Source organism: Cervus canadensis, chromosome 21 (assembly GCF_019320065.1).
Source record: "Cervus canadensis isolate Bull #8, Minnesota chromosome 21, ASM1932006v1, whole genome shotgun sequence".
NCBI lineage: Eukaryota > Metazoa > Chordata > Mammalia > Artiodactyla > Cervidae > Cervus > Cervus canadensis.
This window is the reverse complement of record NC_057406.1, coordinates 46,265,265-46,285,756: the sequence shown is the minus strand read 5'-3', so window position 1 is coordinate 46,285,756 and position 20,492 is coordinate 46,265,265. Positions and strand designations below refer to the sequence as shown.

Genomic DNA, 20,492 nt, shown 5'->3' with positions numbered 1-20,492 from the left:
GTTGACACATGAAATTCACTCGCACATGCAGTCACCCTGAAACTGTCTACCTGGCTGTGAAATAGAAGATACTTCTCCAGGACCCCACGCAGCTCTCTGTTGGACTTAAGAGTAAATTGGACTTATGAACACACTCTTGGGATGTATCTCATTCATATATAGAGGACTTACTCGGCTTTCTTGGTGGCTCAGACAGTAAAGAATATGCCTCCAATGGAGGAAACCTGGGTTTGAGCCGTGGGTCAGGAAGATCCGCTGGCAAAGGGAATGGAAACACACTCCAGCATTCTCACCAGGGAAATCCCATGGACACAGCAGCCTGGCAGGTCGGATACCACTGTGAGTCGGACAAAGAGTCAGACATAACTTAGAGACTAGCACTTTCACTTCACTTGTACTCCTGGGGTCATAAAATTCTCTCTACCAGTTACTAGTGAAGCAAGAATCAGTTCTGATGACCACATTCATCTTGTCAAATATAATTTAGAGCTTGCAAGCCAGATACTGTGTGATCTTTCTCAGTATCCATTCCAAACTCTTTGCCTTACCCTTTTTTATAGAAGTTGTAAAGCTAACACATTTTTAGATTGCCCTGAAACTATGGGTGGCCATGTAACACTATTCTGGCCAATGAAACACAAGCAGGAATTCTTGCTTGAGATTTCTGATATGGTCTTGGCTTTCTTGATACAATGGACAGCACCATCCACCTTTATTTTACACTCTATCTTTCTTTTCTGCCTGGAATAAGTGTGATGGATAGGCTTCCCTGGTGGCTCAAAGAGAAAGAGAGTCTGCCTGCAATGCAGGAGACCCAGGTTTGATCCCTAGGTTGGGAAGATCCCCTGGAGAAGGAAGTGGCAACCCACTCCCATATTCTTGCCTGGAGAATTCCATGGATAGAGGAGGCTGGTGGGCTACTGTCCATGGGGTTGCAAAGATGCGGACATGACTGACTGAATCACACACACTGGAGCTCTAGCAGCCATAGCAAGACAAGGAGAGTCAGAGACCAATATCCTCCACTTGACAAGTCAGCAGTATCAGCTGCCTCTCAGATTTCTGGTGGAAGCCCTGACAAGTGGGTTTTCTAAGACTCGGAACCAAATGCAGTCCTTGACCGATGCAGGTAGGCACTGGGAAAACGGGGGGAAAAGAACAGGAGAGAGTCTCTGGCCCATGATGGTGTGAGCAGGGCATCTCTGTAGGAGTTGGAGGCTTTAGTGCAGTGTTCTCCGCAGACAAGCTCGGGGCTCATTTCCTGCCTGAGAAACCTGGAGCACGCGGGACGATGAAACACATTTCTGGCTATTAACGCAGAATCAGCGGCAACTCCAGTGTTAATCCTACAGGCTGGAAATAAATTATGCTCCGTCTCCGCCGGACCGAATCTCTACTAAAACAGCATTAATACCTATTTATATTTTTCTATCAATATTTCATAAATTTGAAGAGAAACAGCTTGAAAGAATTCAGATGATTTTTTTTCTCTGTGTGTGCTTTCAGAGCATCAATTATTGCTGTGGGGCACCTTCAGCCGAGCCTGCAGCTGCAGTAAATCCCCCAGTTCTAACTTTGAAGATTTTAGAAATGCTAATAGTGGAATGTGTATGAATTATTACTTTTGCTCTAGTGCAATGATACTTTGCTGAAGAGTAAACAAAATCCTCATTCAACTCAAGAATGAATGATCATTGGAGGAGGGGCTTGGGTTGGGAGATGTGAGTGGAGAGTAACAGGGAGGGTGCGTGAATTTCTTAATAGCTTTGAACCTAGTTTCTCACCAAGGGACGCATACAGATAGGTGAAAAGAGAGTGTTAGTATAATGTCTTTATGTGTTTTTTCTAAATATTTCACCTTTTCTAACTCATCTGATTCTTATAAAAATATTACTTGGCAGGCAGGTTAGTTACAGCTATTCACAGTTTTTAGATGAGGAAACCCAGCCATAAAGCATTATTTCCCCCTTGATGGGCTTCTCAGTGTTCTCACCACTCAGAATTGATATTACAATGGGGATCTATTGGTAGTGTCTATTACCTCATTGTCCTTCAAGCTTGGTAATTAAAAAAAACAACTTGACTAACTTCCCTCATTCAACTCTTGAAAACAACAACAACCAAAGGATAGAAATAATTGTGAATCTTTTTATATTTGCATCCAAATTGAACCAGAAGAGGTAAAGAGGGAATGAAAAAGAAAAGAAGGAGGATCAGAACTAGCAACTATTGAATACTTATTATCAAGATTGCTGGGAAAAATATCAATAACCTCAGATATGCAGATGACACCACCCTTATGGCAAAAAGCAAAGAGGAACTAAAGAGCCTCTTGATGAAAGTGAAAGAAGAGAGTGAAAAAGCTGGGCTCCATAATCGCTGCAGATGGTGACTGCAGCCATGAAATTAAAAGACGCCTGCTTCTTGGAAGAAAAGCTATGACAAACCTAGACAGCATGTTAAAAAAGCAGAGACATTACTTTACCAACAAAGGTCCATCTAGTCAAAGATATTGCTTTTCCAGTAGTCATATTTGTATGTGAGAATTGGGCCATAAAGAAAGCTGAGCATTGAAGAATTGAGGCTTTTGAATTGTGGTGTTGGAGAGTTCCTTGGACAGCAAGGAGATCAAAGCAGTCAATCCTAAAGCACATCAGTCCTGAATATTCATTGAAAGGATTGATGCTGAAGCTGCTGCTCCAATACTTTGGACATCTGACCCAAAGAACTGATTCCTTAGCAAAGACCCTGATGCTGGGAAAGACTGAATGCAGGAGGAGAATGGGATGACAGAGGATGAGATGGTTGGATGGCATCACTATCTCGATGGACATGAGTTTGAGCAAGCTCTGGGGGTTGGTGATGGACAGGGAAGCCTGGCAAGCTGCAGTCCATGGGGTCACAAAGAGTCAGACATGACTGAGTGACTGGACTGAATGGAATGCTTGTTACAGACTGGGCAGGTGTGGGAGGTGCAATGCATCATCTCAGGGACTAGGACGAGAACTATATCTGAGGTGTCTTATTCCCATCTTACAGGTGGAGAGATACACTCAGAGAGGTTAGTCACCTGCCAGAGGTCAAGCAGCTAGAAGAGTGATTATACTGAGGAATATGCTTTCAAAGTCTATGATCTTGATAAAGAAAATGTAGTATATACATAAATGGAATATTATTCAGTCTTAAAAAGAAGGAAATGTTGCCACTTGTTACAACACAGAAGAATCTGGATGACATTGTGCTAAAGTGAAATATACCATGCATAATTCCATTTATATAAGGTACCTAAAGTAGTGAAATTCATAGAAGTAGAGAATAGAAAGATAGTTGTCAAGTGTTGAAGAGAGGGGGGAATGGGAAGTTATCATTTAATTACTGTTATATATAATAAATAAGTTCTAGAAGTCTGCTGATAACAGAGCGCCCATAGTAATTAATACTGTATTGTACACTTGTAAATTTGCTGAGTGTAGATTTCCTATCAGGTGTTCTTACCACAAACAAAAATGCCTGTCACTTGTGCTTTTATAGGTACTTTTTGGGTTGTATCTAAGAAGCTTTTGTTTAACCCAAGGTCACAAAGATTTACTTCTATAAATCTAGCTGTTTTCTTCTAGGTGTTTCATACTTTCATACTCTATAAAATACTTTCATTTTTTTACTTAGAAGAGGGTCAGCCTTTTTGTTCTATTCAAACCTTTAACTGATTGGCTGAAGTCCATCACATTAGGGGGGGTAATCTGCTTTTCTCAGACTCCTGATCTAAAGGTTTATCTCATGAAAAATACCCTTACAGAAACACCAGAATTATGCTGATCGTATATCTGGGGTAACTTTTGGTTCTGTCAAGCTGACACATAATTACTATTAAGCTCCTTCACTCTCTCCTTTCTTCCCTTCTTGCCCCAGCTTTCTGGCTGTAACTGCCCATAATAGAGCTTCCATTGCACTGAGCTGGGGTGTGGAATGTATGAGCATGTTGTGACTCAAATGCCATGGATTCTTCTTATTCTTTTGAAGATTTATTAGAGTTTTCTTCAATACATGTTTCTCCATTTGCTGTATGCTGTTAAGATAATTTCTAGAGAATTTAAAATTTTGAATTCATCAGATAAAATGGAATCCATTCTCCCTCCCTCACTCCCTTTCTTCCTCCCTCCCTTCCTTCCTCCAACATGTGTTTATTAAGGTCTCTAGCCTTGACTTAGTCACATCCTTGTTTATCAAACTCTTTGGGGAAATAACTTGCAAAGATTGGAGGTCCAAGAACTCTGGATGTGAATGCTGAATGCCAGCCCTTGGATTACCAATGAAGAAAAGGTGGCCTGGAAAAGAGGTTTACACTGGTAAGCATCAGAGAGGGTCATTTTTTATAATGGACTGTTAACTTCAAAAATCATCTGTCTTATGAGAGAGGTGGGAGGGGACATATGTATACCTATGACTGATTCATGTTAATGTATGGCAGAAATCATCACAGTATTGTAATTATTCTCCAATTAAATATTAAATTAAAAAATCATGTATTCTGTGCCTTAGAGTAGTATATGGTCTAAAGCAGTAATCAAGTGTCTGTACTTATTGTCTTCTGCAAAGGGTGAGTTTTTGTTATTGATTATAACTTTTAGAATATCTTGTATCCCTAGATATAGCTAAAATTTCATTTTATAGATATTATACATTATGTGTTTTATGGTAGTGATGTATTTAGATTTTCTCTGTAAATTACTTGTGTTCCAACATCATAAAATTGAATAATGATTTTGTAATTTTCTTTATTAAAAGTAGCTAAAACAGTTGTTTTGAAACTAATGGGAGATGAACCGTCTTCAATTTAATCATGGATTTTAATCATGGATACTTGGGTGGGATATTTTGGAATCCAGATATTAAGAATAATTGTTAGCTCCTGAAACAATGGGTGTTAATTGTGTGTGCTTCTATGTACGTGTATTTATGTTCAATTCAAGAAATGGAGATTAAATGGTTTCTATGCATGAGAATCTGTGCCAGAGCCACTGAAGTCCTCCGTCAGCTTTCAGTCTACTTGGAGGGTGGGGAACATGCAAATAAGATGGTAGAGAGTCTAAGGAAAGTCACATCATAGGTTGGAATAAATTCTGTGGAGTTTCAGAAAGGAGAGTAATGCAATTTGTTGGAGGGCTCAGGATATGCACAGGGGAGGTGATATTGAGATTATAATATATGCACTTTGAGTCAGAATTAATTGCTTTCATGTTCTTTGCATTTTCGTTACAGTATTTGTTTCATTCAGCTTTAGCATACTTCATTGTTTGTATTTGCTTATTGACTAGTTTTAAAGCTTCTTGAGGACAGGGACCTTGTCTAACCATCTAATCTCCAGGGTAGTTGCTAAACAAATATTTGTTTAATTAAATGTAGCACTACTATGAAGAGAAAATTATTCAGAAGCTCAGAGCTCTAATCTATATGGGTCAAAGTACCTTTGATAAGAGGGTTTCAGATTAACATATAAATCCTATGCAGTAATTAACATGTTCATTTGAAGAGCAGTTAGGGCCCAGATAAAATCTGAGGTGATGAAAATATTTTTGAGTAGCAAAGGGGATGTGGCAGGATATCCTTGTCTACAGATACATGGGAGAAAAGGTGCTTGTAATAATTAAACAATGATTGATGCACTTATTTCATGCGCATGAGAATACATTTAACTTTTGCTAAGGATTATGTGCCCACCTCCCCATGCAAGGCTGTGTTACAAGGTGTGAGTAGCTAAAGAAAACTTGGTTCATGCCCACAAGGAGATTTTCAAAGTATGTTGACATCAGAAACACATTATCAGTGTTGTTTCTCTTGCTTCTGCCTTCTAGTTTCTCATTAGTTGATTCTCACTACCCAGCATGGAGGAGGGCATGGAAACTCACTCCAGTACTCTTGCCTAGAGAATCCCATGGACAAGGGGGCCTGGTGGGCTCTGGGTCTATGGGATCTCAAAGAGTTAGACCTGACTGAAGCAACTTAGCACAGAACCAGCACCCAGCATCTGCTACATCCTGATTCTAAAGCTGACCCAAGTGAGGCGGAAATACAACCTCATTTTCACTCTTCAGAAGGGCTTGAAAATGAGTCCCACTCCTGGGATCCAGGACCCAAGACTCAGCCAAGGACCCTGGGGTGTTGCTTCCTTGAGTCTTAACAGCTAGATTTGAAAGGGATACTGTTTTGTCATTGCATGGATGGAACTGTAGTATTTGCTCCTCTATCTCTTTTATCTGGTTTGGCACCTTCCTTTTTTGGGGCTTCCACCTTATCTCCCACTCTTTGTCAGCCATATATTTCTGCACATTTTCTCTGGCCCTCTGGCCCCAAACATCAGCCTTCTTGGCTTCATTCAGTCTCTTTCCCTGAGGATTAGGGTATTACCCTCATATATCACACTGTGGGTACCAACTCTGTAGGGAATGGGTAGGTCTCCCAGCACTGCCATTATTGTCGTCCTCCATTTCCTGAGAGTTCTTACTCTCCTCCTTTTAAAATTTGCTACTCAAATGCCAACTGTCAGACCAGCTCACCCAGGAGTAACAGTCTCATGAATTGTGCTAAATTTTCCAGACTCCTTGGATTCCAAGTCTAGACCATCCAGCTGCCTTTCCCTGTGTTCAGTCACTGCAGCTGGGCCAGATTCTGTGCCTCCTTATCACAATTCTTATCCTATCTGGTTTCTCTCCTCTTTCTACCAGTCCCGTGTTTCTGACGTCTCTTTAAACAAAGCTCAAGTCCAGATAGGTATTGCCAAATTGATCTTGTATTAAATGATGCTCCCAATCTCATTAAAATTGTTTTCTTAGCAAGTATGCACCCATGCATTCAACTGTGAATCCATCATTTTCAAATATTAACTTTGTGTCCAAGTGTTGGTATTTCTTTTCAACCATCCATCCATCCATCCTTCCTATCTATCCTTCCAACAGATATTTAGCAAGAAACTATTGAAGTTAATCTCTGTGGCTCAAATGATGATTGATAAATTCTCTGCTAGTTTCAGAGTTTCTAAGATGACAATGTGAATTCTTTAAATTTCTTACAATATAATTATGAATTATAAATTCTAGACCATGGAAAGTAACTTTGAGACTAAGCATATTTTAAGCTCAAGTAATAAAAATATGATCTTCACTCTGTTATATGGGATTTTCAAGCTAATTGTTATGTGTCAGGCATTTTACATACTTTATGAGATATATTTTATCTTATCCACAGTTTAAGATATAAAGATAAAAAATAGAGACTCAGAGAAATTTGAGTAACTGCTCCAAAGTCAGTTTTCAGAAAGCAGTAGAGAGAGACTATAAGTATTTCTTGGTCTAAAGTCCATGTTCTTACATCTTGTATCACCTCTCTAATATTTGTTGTTGTTGCTCAGTTGCTAAGTTGTGTCAGACTCTTTGAGACTCCATGGACTGTGCACAGCAGGCTGCCCTGTCTTCCACCACCTCCTGGAGTGTGCTCAGATTCACGTCCATTGAGTAGGTGATGCTATCCTTTGCCTTCAGTCTTTCCCAGCATCAGGGTCTTTTCCAAGAAGTCTGCTCTTCACATCAGGTGGTCAAAGTATTGGAGCTTCAGCTTCCGTATTAGTCTTTCCAATGAATATTCAGGGTTGATTTTGTTGAGGATTGACTGGTTTGATCTCCTTGCTGGCTAAGGGACTCTCAAGAGTCTTCTCCAGCACCACAATTCAAAAGCATCAATTCTTTGGCACTCAGCCTTCTTAATGGTCAACTCTCACATCCATACATGTGCTATGCTGTGCTTAGCTGCTCTGTTGTGTCTGACCCCTATGGATTGTAGCCTGCCAGGCTCCTCTGTCCATGGGGATTCTCTAGGCAAGAATACTGGAATGGGTTACTATGCCCACCTCCAGGGGATCTTCCCCACCCAGGAACTGAACTGGGGTCTTCTGCATTGCATGTGGATTCTCTACCAGCTGAGCTGCCAGGGAAGCCCCATACATGACTACTGGAAAAAACATAGCTTTGACTATATAAATCTTTGTCATCAAAGCGATGTCTCTGCTTTTCAATATGCTGTCTAGATTGGTCTTAGCTTTCCTTCCAGGGAGCAAGCATCTTTTAATTTTATGGTTGCTGTCATCATCTGCAGTGATTTTGGAGCCCAACAAAATAAAATCTGTCACTGCTTCTACTTCTTCCCCATCTATTTGCATGAAGTGATGTGACCTGATGCCATGATCTTAGTTTTCTTTTTTTTTAAGTTGAGTTTCAAGCCAGCTTTTCAGTCTTCTCTTTCACCCTCATCAAGAGGCTCTTTAGTTTCTCTTCAGTTTCTGCCATTACAAAGATATCATTTGCATATCTGAAGTTGTCGATATTTCTCCTGGAAATCTTGATTTCAGCTTGATTCATGCAGCCCAACATTTTGCATGATATACTCTGCATAGAAGTTAAATAAGCAGGGTGACAATACACAGCCTTGTCATACTCTTTTCCTAACTTTGAACCAGTCCGTTGTTCTATGTCTGGTCCTAACTGTTGCTTCTTGACCTGCATACAGCTTTCTCAGGAGAGAGGTAAGGTGATCTGGTACTCCCATCTCTTTAAGAATTTTCCACAGTTTGCTGTGATCCACACAAAAGTTTTAGCGCAGTCAATGAAGCAGAAACAGATGTTTTTCTGGAATTCCCTTGCTTTCTCCATTATCCAACGAATCTTGGAAATTTGATCTCTGGTTCCTCTGCCTTCTCTAAACCCTACTTGTACTTCTAATATATAACAGAGATTAAAAGCAGAATTTGAATTTTTACAATATGATTCTATTAGAATATTTTATTATTTTTTTTTAAAAAGTGGTGCTTTTTAAAATTCACCCTGATAAATTTATCCTTATAAGGTAATGTTATGTGGTCATCTCCCAACACCAACCCTGCCCCCAGTATTGATGTAGTATTTAAATAATTGGGATTGCAGCTAAAGAAAGAGGTTTGACCAGTAAAAAGAAAACACATGACTTTACTTCTGCTCAGAAACTTTTCTTGTGATGCAGTATCTCTGCCCATCACTCAAATTTTAACAGCTCTGAATTTTTTACCAAACTTTATCATGCCCTTTATGCGGTCTTCTAGCCCATGGCAGATAGCCTAAGGCTGATGAAGGCGTGGAACTGCAAGAAACCATAGCTGTTATGTTTTGGTGAGAGGATGTGGGAAACTATAATAGCAGGCAACGGGACTAAGAAAACAGTATGTGAGAGGTCATTTATTGTCAAACCCTAGATATACCTGCCTCAGTAAGGCATTGTTGTATGATAATTGCCTTTTTAAACCATTTTAAAGAGAACTGGTACATAGCAATGCACATAATGATGACTTTGGGAACCAAGTAAAAAATTAAAATATATTCCAGTTCTTTCTCTTGGAAAACAGGAGAGTATATACTGCATATAAAGTGTGTGGAAATCCAAAATGGTTTTAGGGCTTTACGGAATAAGCTTCTATTACCAGAAAAATTCATTCATTTGAAATATGCGTCCCAGTGCTACTTCTTACTCTCCCTGTGACTTTGGGAAAGTTCTTGTTTCTCGTAGACTGCTCCTTTCTCTTTAAAATGAGGCTTATAGTAATGACGAAGGGTTGGTTGTGATGATTAACTTAGATCAAGTGCTAGCGCTTGATTAGCACAACTCCTAATGTATGGTCAGTACTGAAAAAAAGAGTTTGCTATTAAATTTCAGGTTCTGACCATTTACATTTTGCCCATGTTTTTACTTGGATCCTTGGATTTACGTTTTTTGCATTTTAGAGTTAAAGAAAATTCATCTGCAGGAGTGTGTATATTAGGGAGCTTTTCTACAGTATCTTGAACTCCATCCCTGACTGATTCCCTTATTACTTCTTATGATCACATGAGACTCAGTTACATTTCTCATCTCTTTTTTTCTCTCTCCCAGTCACTGCATAGGTGCCACACGGCAGCCATGATCTAGTTTGAAGAGCACTAGGCCAGTCTTTAGAGACACAGACTTTATTTTGTCTTTACCTGTAACTATGTGAATTCAGATAAGCAGCTTAACTTCTCTGGGCTTTCTCAGTCTGAGTTATTCCCTAATATTCTTATAATCTGTTTTTATAGCATTTTCTATCAGTCTTTGGAATTATTTTAATACTTTATTTGGATAAATTTAAATATATTCATACAATAGTGTTTGTATGGACTCTGGGGTCAGTTTGACTAGCTCCAATACTTACTAGTTCTGCAAAGGCAAACAAATTACCTAACTTGTTTGTATCTCTTTTTACTTATTTATAAAATGGAGATAAAAGTATCTACTCTGAAGGCTTGCTATAAGGATAAAAAAATTGGTAATGTACCTGCAGCATTTGAAATCATGCCTAGCTTATAGTAAAAGCCCAAGAAGGGATATGGAGATGAATACATTTTTAAAGAGCTGGCAGTTTCTTGGGGGAGACTAAAGCATATACCAACAACAAGGAGGAGTATGATACATGTTCAATAGAGGAGAAACTGTAGAACCTGGTGGAGCATGGAGAAAGGAGCAATTAATTTCAGCTGAAAGGACCAGGGAAGGTGTCATGAATTCGGTCAGCTGTGGTCTGAATATGGAGGAGGGAGCTGGATGTCAAGGGAATAATTTCTTGGTGAATGAAAACACAGAAGCTACCGAACGTCCAACTCTCTTTAGCTGCAGTGTTGGTGCTGAATGAGGGTGTGAACTGGGAGATGCAGTTGGGAAAATGGCCTGGGATTAGATCAGCAAGAGGTTCACAAAGGGGTGCAGAGTTGATGCTATGGATAGTAGGAAGCATTGTGAGTTAGGAAAAAGACTCAGGTGATTCTGTCAAGGAGGAATCAGAGGAGAGAGAAAAGGGAGTCAGGGAGGACCGTCAGGGGCCATTGGAATAGTCTAGTGAGAGATTCACATGTGTTTGTGTTCAGCCGTGTCAAACTCTTTGCGACCCCATGGACTGTAGCCCCCAGGTTCTTCTGTTCATGGAATTTTCCAGGTGAGAATACTGGAGTTGGTTTCCATTTCCTGCTCCAGGGCATCTTCCTGACCCGGGGATCGAACCCAAGTCTCATTCATCTCCTGCACTGGCAGGCAGATGAGGGTCTAAACTGGAGAAGTGGTTGCCGTGGTGAAGAGAAGGGCTAGAACTGAGATCTGGAAAAACAGGTGCTGCCTTGTAAGTTCTCCCACCCGCACGTTGTTCCTTTTTCTCCATACTCTGGTTCCTCCTGCCTATCTTTCCTGGTTCTGTGCATCTCCTATGCTCATCTCGCTGTACTCATTAACCCACCTGTATAAAGGTTTGAATGCAAGACCTCAGTGATTTAGGAAGCTGACAACTTTTATCCCCACTTTTTTTGTTAAGGCAGGGGATATTTTAGAAGCAGAAGACAATGACACAACAGATAGTTTTTGTTTAATTGAGAGGCTTCCAAACAATAACTAACCCGAAAGCCTTCCTTTTCTTATAGGACACCACACTACAGAGAGGTGCTGTTGAGCCTCCTCATGCATCTGCAATGGATACTGTGTAACAGGAATTTTGTGGGGGGCATATTGTAATGCAGTGTCTGAGGTATGAAGGCATTGTATTTCATCATTGCCTGGGTTTGGTAATAGCAAATGTGAAAGGGAACATCTAGATCAATAGAGTTAACTATTATAGGTGGCATCTATGCATTGCAAGGTAGATGTTCTCTTTACTTGAAAGAGTACATTTTAAGCAATTGAAGGTCACAGGGACTCTCTTTAATTAGTTATACCTGGTCTGATAAAAGAAGGTGAAATTCATGAATCTGTGTGAAATAATGAATCCGAAACCAATCAGTGAACACTGATGAAAGAGAATAACAAAAGAAGATTAGAACCAGGTAGAAACAACTTTAGGCAGTTAACAACTTTAGAGACAACAATGCCCTGATGAGAAGAGATTGCTACTGTATGGTTCTTGGCTTCATTGACAATTATCCTGCATTGGATGTATGATTATGTATGTATACATGTAGATATATGCATAGATGTATATGTCCCTAATACACATCTATGTCAATGATGTAAGATTCATTCAACAAACTTTCCGTAACACTTTCTGTGTGACAGACACTATCTCTTCAGATAGATACTCAGACAGAGGTACTGAGGATAAAATAGTCAACAAAAACAGACCAAGTCCTGAAGAACTTATATTCTAGTAGGAGAAACAGACAATAAATATATGTTGAATCAGGAGATGATAAACTCTAAGACTAAAAATAGAGAACATGTTGGGGTGGGGCAGAGAATGGAAGGCAGAAGCAGGGTTACATTTCATGTAGTATGTCTTTAGTGTGGTGATGTCTGAGCCAAGAATTGAAGGCTTGTAGAGATGTGGGAATGAAAAGTAGTCCAGCCAGAGGGGATAGGAAGAGCAAAACCCTCAGGTGAGATGTCTTGGTGTTTTTGAGGAACAGCAATAAGGCAGGGTAGTAGGAGCAGAGAGAGGGAGAGGAGATGTTGAGGAGATGAGGTCAGAGGAACAGCTAGGTCTTTCGGGCCCTTGAAGGATAGGTAAGGACTCGCATTTTATGGTGAGTGAGATGAGAAGCTTCTGGAAACATATGATTAATACTTTATGCTGACTGCATAGAGTTAATTTTATAACTTGCATCTAATTCTTTGTGACCTATTTTTGCATCTAAAAATTCCTAAAATAAGGTATGCCCATATCTAGTCCTCTTCTGTCTTGTTTTCCATGTTCTCATCAACAGTGCCCCTCGCAGCACACTGCAGAGGCACTCGGAATGCTGCTCTGGGTCCTGCCACTGTATCCTTGGACAGTTTTAGTAAAACACTCTTCTGACTCAGTTCTCCCACCAGGAAAATGGAAATACTCTCACCAAACTCACTTTATTAATGGTATAACAAGAAAAAAAGAAAATAATACCCAAACTCATGATCTGATAATGTTCTTTGTCTTTATGTAATTGCCATAGGGTTTCCCTTCTGGCTCAGCTAGTAAAGAACCTGCTTGTAATGTGGGAGGCCTGGGTTCAATCCCTGGGTTGGGAGGATCCACTGGAGAAGGGAAAGGCTACCCACTCCAGTATTATGGCCTGGAGAATTCTATGGACTGTATAGTCCATGGGGTCGTAAGGAGTCGGACATGACTGAGTGACTTTCACTTTCAGATGTAGTAGGTATGCAATAAAAACTTGTGGAATTGAATTAGAATGGTAAAATGGGAGGATATGTAAAATGTTCTCTGTGTTTCTTTAGGGCTAAAATAATTCTATTTGCTCAGCTCAAAATATACTCTTTCTGGGGAACATCACTCTTGATACCCAAAAAGTGAATTATTCTTGTTTTCATAATGCTCCCATGGTACTCTTTTATAAGAAGTTATTTAACTCTTTAAGTTAGAGAATGAAGTGGTTGATTCCACTTAGATTTGTACTTTTGATGATGCTACAGATAATGTATATCTAATTATTCTTTTCACCAAATTTAGCCAATAATTTTAGCATATGCCTTCTCTTGTTAAACTTTGCAGAATGTTCCATGATACTTCTTTTGTGTGCTTTGGGTTTAGCTTTTGTGGTAAATTGTTTGCAAAAAATGGTGAGGAATTCTTCTTCTTCCTATAGGATGCCCTTTTGTGATGTGGCTTTGCAGCAACTCCTGTCAAGAGATGGTATCAATTTCTCTACACTCTGAACCTGGGCTTGGAGATATGATTTGCTTTGCCAGTGGGACATTAACACCTATGATGTGAGTAGAACATTTTAAAACGTAACACACAGGACCCTTCCTGGCTGCTCTTGGTAACCCTGGGATGACTACTAATTACCTGCTGGATGATAACATATGGCTAGTTACCTTTTTTTTGCTACTAGCAATAGGCAATCGACCACAAGACATGCCAGTGAGGCTGCTCTCAGCTGACACATGATTGAGCCTGACCAACAACATGGGGACTGGAGATGAATCACGTCATCTGAGACTTAACTCACATTGCTTTTTCTGGGAGCTTTGCAAAAGTCATCTCATTAGCATAAGCCCAACTGCAGTGGAAAGGGGCTTATTACGAATAACAAGACCCCATTTCACCTTTATGGCTAAGAGGTAATTTCAGGAAGAAGTCTAGAGACCAAGTATTGCCAAAGATGTTTCCATTGCTCTTATAGCTCAAGACATTGCTAGGGTTTTGGGAATTGTGAGCCAGGAACCATGGATGAAGATTAAATATATATGAGAAATGTATTTTGGGCATCTGAGTGACTAATATATCTATACTGTAAACCACAATGTTGCAGACTAGTCCCCCTACATCCACTTTTCTCTTTTTCGTTATTAATAAACCTCCACACTTCCTCCACTTCCCCATATGTGAGTTTTATCTGTGCACTTGACTGTCCAGCTGGAGACTACATTTCCCAGCTTCTCTTGCAGCTAAGGTGTGATCACAGACAAAGTTTTGACCTGTGGGTTGTGAATGGGAGAAATGAGTGGTAAGGAAGCTGCTGCTTTCCATTCTCCTTTCTTTCCTTTCATATTCCCCTCCCCATTTTCTCAGACTGGGAAATGGAGTCACCTTAGACCCAGAGATGGACCCACATGTTAAGGGTGGCAAAGATAACCCACAAACTCAGATCCCAGAATGACTTTGTAAATCAGATATCTTATTCATCCTGAACCGCTTGCCTATGACTGGTCTGTTATGTGAGAGAAAAATGCACTTCTATCTTAAGTATGCCACTATATTTTAATATATATTTTATGCCATATATATTTATATGCCTCTACCCTAACTCATATGTTAACACTGCAGACATAAACACATAAACACACACTACCTCTATAGTACTTAGAACTCAGGAGTTCAATAAATGCTAAATTCTTGTATCTATTCAATAACAGTGACTGAGCTCCTATTGTGTATTAGTCAGAAAGTTGCACGGATAATTACTCTTTTCGGGGGGTTGGTTAGGAGCTAACAAATGAGAGAGATAGAAGAAAACTAACAAAAAAGGGAAATTAAAGGTGAAGAGTACTGTAACAGACTACTCTGTCAGGGGTGCTATACAGAGAAAATGAAAGGATTTGGATATCTCTTAAAAGTTTGCTGCAGCAGGATGAAACACGAACCATGAAACGAACCATCCATTCAATGCGCTGGTACGGTTTCCTTCAGAGTTTGGAGGCCTCCTCTCGCTTGTGTCTGGGTCACTGGCCTTGAGCTGGGGCGGGGCAGGGGTGGCTGCTGGCTCACTGTTTTCTCACTGTGGAGTTCCAACACTAGCGTTTCAAAGGGTTTTGTGTGTCAGGGTAGGGGTGGCAGTAGGAACGAAGGTTAGGTTTAGAGGATTACTGACAATCCCGTAATAACTTTTGAAATAGCTTTTCAGATCAATTCCCATTCATTTCCCACTTTACAGAGAAAAGAGGGCCAGAGAAGGATCAACAGTTATGAGAAAAACTAAGAGGAAAAAACTCCACTCACAACTGGAAATGGAAGATATCTCTTTATTCTCATGTCCCATTTTCTTTCCTCCACCATCTCTGGTTGTCTTGTTTGTGGTTTTTATTTTATATTGCGAATATCCTGGGGAAAAGCTACTAAATGAGAAATCATTTCAAAAATTCCAGAAGAGAACATCTATAATATCTTGGGTGTTAACTAAGAGATGCTAAGCATGAAAACGAATTCATGCCAAATTAGGTAGTTCTATCTATTTCATCTAATTGCACAAAATCTCCTGTCATGCTCATTTACAGTCATGTTTTTTTTTTGTTTTTTAAATCTTGAGTTAAAACAGCCTTGATTTTTATGATAACCTGCCCAAATATGTCCTACATTTAAAAAATACCTTTCATATTCAGAAGCTAAGTTGCTTCAGTTGTGTCCAACCCTTTGCGACCCTATGGACTGTAGCCTGCCAGGCTCCTCTGTCCATAGGCTTCTCGAGGCGAGAGTACTGGAGTGGGTTGCTATGCCCTCCTCCAGGGGATCTTTCTGACCCAGGGGTCGAACCCACATCTCTTCTGTCTTCTGCAATGGTCGGTAGGTTCTTTACCACTAGTGCCGCCTGGGAAGCCCCGTAAGGTGTATGTTTTAATACAAATCATCCTCTGTAGGCCTCAGTTTCCTTATCTGTAAAGTGACTAGATTGTCTTCGAAATCTCCTTTGGGCCCCCAATTCCACACTTTGAGTCCCCTTACAAACATATTGATTAAAGTCTGGTGACAACTGTAGTTAAAATGACAACAGAATAATGAAGCATATTAACAGTAGTGTTAATGTAATAATCAGCTGTGTTTTGTTCCATATGGCAATTTATTTCAACAATTAAGCCAAACTCCATCTGTTTTGGCATACACAAGTTTTCAGATGGGTTCCTGAACCACATCTTTGGAAATGATTTCACGTTTTTCAAATACTGCCACCATCAATAAATGACAACTGTGTGGAATCTTTCTGATTAAAAAAAAAAAATCACTGATGCCAAAGCCCATCTTATTGGACAAAGGGATTGTTTTGCTTATTTGACCTTACAGATACATTGCACGGTCTAATCAATAGACCCAGAAAAGGAAGATAAATCTCCATGTCAGCATGGGGGGCGGGAAATGCGTGGGGTGCTGGTTTCTAGAGCAGGTGAAGCCTCAACCCTGTCAGCAGCGGGTTTCTATTTCTCTGACCCGAGGATCCTGTTGGGGCAGGATGGGCCTCAGTCTATGATGGAGATAAGATAAATGGTACGTTCCACACAGCTGGCCGGGGTGCCTTTCTTGGGCCTGGCTTGAGCTGCATTGACAGAATAGCAATAGGGAACATTTGTCTTTATCTTTATAACACTTGACAAGAGGCATGATTACTGCGGTAAGGATATCAAAATAAAGAAAAAATGGGCTGTCCGAGAGCCCTGTTATTTATCACATTCAGAAAACGCTAACCCAGACTAGCAGGATAGAAATTCCTTGTCAAATTGCTTCTAAAGATCATATTTTCCTCCCAAGATAGTATGTGAAACCCAAGGATGTCTCCTATACTGTACTCCCCCCTTCCTCTGACCCCTCCTCCATTTTTTCAAGTTGGGGACAGTCTTCTCCTGGCCCATGCTGTCCCTCCATAGCCTAGGAGTTGCCTTCATGTGGCTTATTGCATTTGCCAGCCCGACAGTATGCACGCCATTCCCTGTATGTGCAGGAAACACAGGGGAAAAAAAAAACCTGCTAGCTGGCAGCTTATTAACAAATATTGAATGTATACAGCAAGAATTCGATTTATTTTGTGGCAAGTGTTAGGATGTCTCCAGGCAAATTAGAGCCAGAGCTGACTTTGTTCAACCCCTTTATTTATTTTCCCGGTCCTTGTTTCCTAATTAGGCAGGCTTTCTTCTGCTTCACAAACACCCTCTCTGCCTAAATCATTGCAGGTCTACTGAATCCTGAACACAATGGGCTTACACATTCATATTAATACCATGATAGGGAGGTATAATCCACCCTTTTGCATAAAGCCACCAAATCACTACAAGAATGATAGCAAATGCCTTTACGACACAGTATGCATTTTCCCTGTCTGACTTGTGGGGGCCTGCATGTGCTATAGCCAACGAATTTTTCAAAGAAATTGTGAACAGTAGATGGGTCTAAGAAGTGTTTGCTTTGAAAGGCCACCTCCTTCAGTGTATGCCACCAAAGTCTCTCTCTCTTTTATTTTCCTTCTGAGTGTTCTCTTTCAGCAGGCCTTTGCAAAAGAGGGCACTTGCTCACAATTCCTCATGAAGAGCAATTCAAGAGTTAAATCAATGGCCATGCCCAGAAGCTTGTTTGGAATTCAACATTTTGTTAACTTAGCATTCTTTTGTAGGGTTTAGAGCAGTTCTCAACCTCAGCTGTCCATTAGAATCATATGAGGAGCTTTAAAAAATGTTGATGCTTAAGCCCCTTCCCAAGTCAATTGAATTAGAATGTCAGGGTAGAACGAAGACTTTGGCATTTCTAAGAAGGTCTCCAAATGATTCTAATAGGCAGCAAGGGTTAAAAGTCATTGGTATGTAGAATTTTTATCATTAGAATACATCTAGAGAACTCTCATTCATTCATTTAATAAGTATTTGAATGACTACTATCCATTAGGAAAAAGACTGTGTGCAATTGACTGGGTGTTCAAAGACATAAAAGGATTTCTATGTTTTCAAGATAGCGGGTGAGCTAATAGAGGCCCTGAGCTTTTTAACCTTTTCATACATATTATTGAGTCATGAAGAGTTGACTCATTAGAAAAGACCCTGACGCTGGGAGGGATTTGGAGCAGGAGGAGAAGGGGACAACAGAGGATGAGATGGTTGGATGGCATCACCGACTCGATGGGCATGAATTTGAGTAAACTCCGGGAGTTGGTGATGGACAGGGAGGCCTGGCATGCTGCGATTCATGGGGTCGCAAAGAGTCAGACACGACTGAGCGACTGAACTGAACTGAACTGATTGTGTATTATAAGCACTGAGTCAGTAGGGTCCAAAGCCGACAAGGCGCTTGCTCTCGTTGAGCTTGCCTTCTATCAATAGTAAACACATTTTAACACAGGTACTGATGAAGGAATTCCCTGGCTTTCCAGTGGCGAGGACTCTGTGCTTTCACTGCTGGGGCCCAGGTTCAATCCCGGGTCTAGGAACTAGTATCCTGCAAGCTGTGCAATGCAGGCAACAAACAAAAAGTGCTGCTGAGTTCTGTCGAGGAATGAATACAGAGGTAACATGATAGAGTGACTGGGACCGCCGAAGAGCTCCTGGATGCTTCTCTGAGCAGCAGATCTGAATAATGTGAAAAAGGGATCAAGTGAAGATATTGAAGGATTGTTTCCTGGGCAGAAGGAACACCAGTGCCAAAGTCTTGAGGTAGCAGCAAACGATTTCATGGAGCAGATTGAAGCCAAAGTTCTCAGAGGAGGTGGGAGGTCAGAGATGAAGTCAGAGGTAGATGGGGGTAAATATTCTGCATAAAGGTAACTTTGACAGAAGAAAGCAGGCAAGAGCTGAAGATGCAGATGAATAGTTCTGAGCCTTCAGAGAGGAAGAACTACTGCTTTTGCAGGGCCTTGGTGGTTTTAAATTGTACTTTGAAGGAGAGCACCTGAGAAGCTGGAGGGGAAGGGCATTTTAAAAAGTAGTGCATGAGTGCTAAGTCACTTCATTGTGTCTGACTCTGAGACCCCATGGACTGTAGCCCACCAGGCTCCTCCATCCATGGGATTTTCCAGCCAAGAGTACTGGAGTGGGGTGCCATTTTTCTTCTCCGGAGAAGCCCCTTTAAATAGTGGTATTTTTCTGTAAAGACATAAGAGGCAGAACAATTTAGAGTATGGACAGAGAGTAGTAGATTGTCCAGCTTAACTGGAATGAAGGATTCATGAAGCGGAAAAGGAAGCTTAGAGGTTTAGATAAAAAAAGGACTTTGTATGTTGAGAGCTTGGGCTTTATCCTAAACACAAACAGAAACCCCAATATATTTTCTGCTTATATTATCACCCTTATCTCTGGCCAGTTCTTGCCTTGCTTCTTGTATCCCAGGTACTCCAAACTTCTTAGCACCCCACATCCCATATACACACACTTACAGCACCATGCCAGTTAGGCTTTTGTGATTTTCATTCACTCTGTTCAGAATATCTTTCCCATACCCTTGGGTTCCTCCTGGTCAACTAATCAAACTGCTACTCAGGCTTTGAGTTAGCCATAGTTCCTCCAGGAAGGGGTTTCTTGACCCCCTTGGTGACTCCATAAAATAAGAGGCTTATTTGCTTAAGGACAATTACCATGCTGGGTCACTCATTCTTGAGCTGTTGTTCAGTCACTAAGTTGTGTCCAACTCTTTGTGACTCCATGGACTGCAGTATGCCAGGCCCCCCTGTCCCTCACCATCTCCCGGAGTTCATCCAAGTTCATGTCCATAGAATCGGTGATGCCACTCAACCATCTCATCCTCTACTGCCTTCTTCTCCTCCTGCCTTCAATCTTTCCCAGCATCAGGGTCTTTCCCAATGAGTTGGCTGTTCACATCAGGTGGCTAAAGTACTGGATCTTCAGCTTCAGCAAGGAATATTCAGGGTTGATTTCCCTTAGGATTAACTGGGTTGATCTTCTTGATGTCAAAGGGCCTCTCAAGAGTCTTCTCCAACACCGCAATTTGAAAGCATCGGTTCTTTGGCATTCAGCCTTCTTTATGGTCCAACTCTCACATCTATACATGACTACTAGAAAATCCATAGCTTTGATGATATGATCCTTTGTTGGCAAAGTGATGTCTTTGCTTTTTAATATGCTGTCTAGGTTTGTCATAGCCTTCCTTCCAAGAAGCAAGCATCTTCTAATTTCATGGCTGCAGTCACCATCTGTAGTGATTTTGAAGCCCAGGAAGAGGAAATCTGTCACTGCTTCCACTTTTTCCCCTTCTATTCTCCATGAAATGATGGGACCGGATG

The 20,492-nt window shown here is 40.7% G+C and overlaps 1 long non-coding RNA gene across 1 annotated transcript; it reads left to right on the top strand.

The window, feature by feature from the left end:
• Positions 1-7,551: 7,551 nt before the first annotated feature.
• Positions 7,552-20,259, top strand: LOC122423213. Its single transcript, XR_006264105.1, has 3 exons — positions 7,552-7,613; positions 13,556-13,558; positions 20,108-20,259. It is a non-coding gene; the product is annotated as an uncharacterized LOC122423213 (long non-coding RNA).
• The last annotated feature ends 233 nt before the right edge of the window (positions 20,260-20,492 follow it).